Source organism: Tenrec ecaudatus, chromosome 3 (assembly GCF_050624435.1).
Source record: "Tenrec ecaudatus isolate mTenEca1 chromosome 3, mTenEca1.hap1, whole genome shotgun sequence".
NCBI classification, from domain to species: Eukaryota; Metazoa; Chordata; class Mammalia; order Afrosoricida; family Tenrecidae; genus Tenrec; species Tenrec ecaudatus.
Genome location: NC_134532.1, coordinates 20,064,859 through 20,067,980, shown reverse-complemented (window position 1 = coordinate 20,067,980; position 3,122 = coordinate 20,064,859). Strand labels below are relative to the sequence as shown.

Genomic DNA, 3,122 nt, shown 5'->3' with positions numbered 1-3,122 from the left:
ACATTTGGATCCCTTCTGCTGTCTTATGTTGTTAGCTAGAACCTCCAGTACGATATTGAATAGAAGTGGGGACAAGGAACATCCTAGTCTTGTACCATTTTTCAGTGGGATTGTTTTTGTCTTTTCTCCATTAACTATGATATTAGCTGTTAGCTTTTCTTAGACAGCTTGTATCAGCTTGAGGAATTTATCTTCCATTTCTATCTTTGTGAGTGTCTTAATTAGGAATGGGTGTTGGATGTTGTCAAATGCTTTTTCTGCATCTATGGATATTATATGGTTTTTTTTACCTTGTTTTTCTTGATGTGGTATATAATATTGATGGTTTTTCACATGTTAAACCATCCCTGCATCCCTGGGATGAATCTTACCTGTTTGTGGTAGATGATATGTTTATATACTTTTGTATTCTATTAGCCAATATTTTGTTAAGGATTTTTCCATCTGTGTTCATTAGAGATATTGGTCTGTAATTCTCTATACCTGTGGGTTCTTTGCCCTGTTTGGGTATCAAAGTTATGCTGGCTTCGTAGAATAAGTTTGGGAGTTTGTCATTCTTTTCTATGCTTTGGAATACTTTATGGGGGATCAGAGTCAACTCTTAGTGGAATTCTTGGTAAAATTCTGTTGTGAAGCCATCTGGCCCAGAGAATTTTTTTGTTGGTAGCTTCTTTTTTTTGTGTTTTTTTTTTACAGGGTTTGAAGTCCTCTTTAACCATTGGTGGGAACACTTTACAGCATAAGTAAAAACTCGAGGAAAATAAATACATCAGCTCCTAGGAGAGTGGACGCAGTGTGGATGGCGTGGGGTGGGCTGGCAGGTGGGGCGGGTGCAGATGCACGATGCAGAGCAGACACGACAGGAGACTTGGGGGAGGGCAGTGAGAGTCTTAAGTGTCCTAGTGCATGTCCTGGCTGTCGGTCCAGGCGATCTTGCAGGGGGGAGCTGAGCTCTCACCCTCCAGGTCCACTTGCTCCTGATCTCGCTTCTTGGCTGCGTTCTTTTAGTCCCATTGCTGGTGCAGGTAGCGCAGGAGGATATTGGTTTTTTCAGTCACAATGATTTGTTCAGATGGGTACTCCCGAGTAGGCAGGTAGACTGAGGGGCGTCTGTTCTATGGGAGACCAAGAAGAGTCGGATAAGAAGCTGGGTCCCCACACTCTGAAACAAGGTAGGCAACCCAACATTGCTCTCCGGAGAGGCTGAGCGAGGCTTTGCACTCAGAGTCAGCATGGAATCGGCAAAAATATCTTTTGTTGTAGAAGGGAAATCCTTTCAGAAAATGGGCCATCTTCTGTAGCCGCTGTTGCTGCCACTGCCGCCTCCTCTGCTGCTGCCGCCACCGCCGCAGGTGCCACCACAGCCGCCTTCTCAGCCGCCGCCTCGCAGTAACTCGTTGGTAGCTTCTTGATGACCCTTTCTGTTTCTCTTGCTATGGCTTTGTTGAGGTTCTTGATCTCTGTCTGAGATAATCTAGGGAGGGACTCTTTTTTCAAGTAGCTATCCATGTCTTCCACATTTCTGAATTTATTAGAATACAGATCTTCATAGTACTTTGTGATTGTCCTTTTAATCTCATTGGGGTCTGTTGTAATTAATCCTGTTTCATCCCTCATCCTGGCTATTGATGTTTGCTCCTTTCTGTCCTTTGTCCGATTCGCCAGTGGTCTGTCAATTCTGTCGATCCTTTCATAGAATCAGCTTTTAGCTGCATTTATTTTTTACATTGTTCTCTTCTCTTCCCACTGGTTTAACTCTTCCCTGATTTTTATTATTTCTTTTCTTTTGCTATTGGAGGGGTTGTCCTGCTGACTCTGTTTTAGTTGCTGGAGGTTTGGTGATAACATGCCTGTCATAAGTCTCTCTTCTTTTTATCATATATGTGTTGAATGATATCAATCTACCTCAGATAACTGCCTTCGTAGAATCCCATAGGTTTTTATATTCTTGTTCTCATACATTTCTAGAAACTTCCTAATATCCTCTCTTATCTGGGCCTGTACCCATTCATGTCGCAGTAGATTATTTTTCATCCTCCATTTGATTGCCCTTGCTTTTCTGGACGTCCTTTTATTAATCTCCAGCTTTATATCATGGTGACATGAGAAAGATGTCTAAATAATATCTGTGTTTGAATTTACTCAAGATTTACTTGTGTCCCAGCATATGGTCTATTCTTGAAAATGATCCATGTGGGCTTGAGAAGAATCTTTTCTTTCTTTTTTTTTTGCGTTTGGATGGAAAACTCTATAAATGTCTATCAGGCCCAGTTGCGTAATTACATTTTTTTTGGCCTAATTGCATTGTTTAGGTCTATAGCCTCTTTGCTGAGCTTCTTTCCCAGTAATCGGTCTTTCTCTGATAGCGGAGTGTTAAAGTCAACTACTATGATTATTGAATCCGTGATTTAGTTTTATATCTTTTTAGTAGTTTCTTTAAAGCAATTTGCCACTCCACTGTTGGGCGCATAGATATTCAATATGCTAACTCGTTCTTGGTTTAGCATTGTGTGGTGTTCCTTCTTGTCTCTTTTAATGGTTTGAACCTGGAGGTCCATGTTGTCTGAGATTAAGATTGCCACCCCTGCTTTTTTTAAAGTGCCATTATCCTGGTATACATTCCGCGAGCCCTTTGTTCTTAGTTTATTTTGTCTGTGCACTTAAGATGTGTCTGTTGCAGGCAATAGATTTGATAGATTATGTCCTTTGAGCCAGTTCTCCAGTCTTTTTCTTTTAATGTATGAATCGAGTCCATTGGTTTTCAGAGTTATTATCACAATCTGTGAATTCATTGTTGTCATACCCTGTCTTGTGTTTTGAATGTTCTCCTATCTCCCTTCATATTAGTGTGCTGTGTTTGTGTGGGGAGTTTCTAACTTGTCTTCTTTTTCTCTGAAGTCCTGTTGTCTTGGCAATTGTTCCTGGCACATTGGCTTCTGGGTAGAGATGGGCTATATGGTGGTCTCCTGCTTGTTCTTGGTGGAGGTTGATCCTTTGGCCACAGTGAGTCAGTCAGTATCTTCCACAAAGTTGAGTGCCTTGCAGCATATTCTTTCCTTGTCCTGGAAGACCCTTATCTCCCTTTATATCCAATGGATAATTTTACCATGTGGGGAGAGGGG

At 41.4% G+C, this 3,122-nt stretch overlaps 1 pseudogene; it reads right to left on the bottom strand.

The window, feature by feature from the left end:
- Positions 1-890: 890 nt before the first annotated feature.
- Positions 891-1,292, bottom strand: LOC142443292 (DET1- and DDB1-associated protein 1-like; annotated as a pseudogene).
- Positions 1,293-3,122: the final 1,830 nt, after the last annotated feature.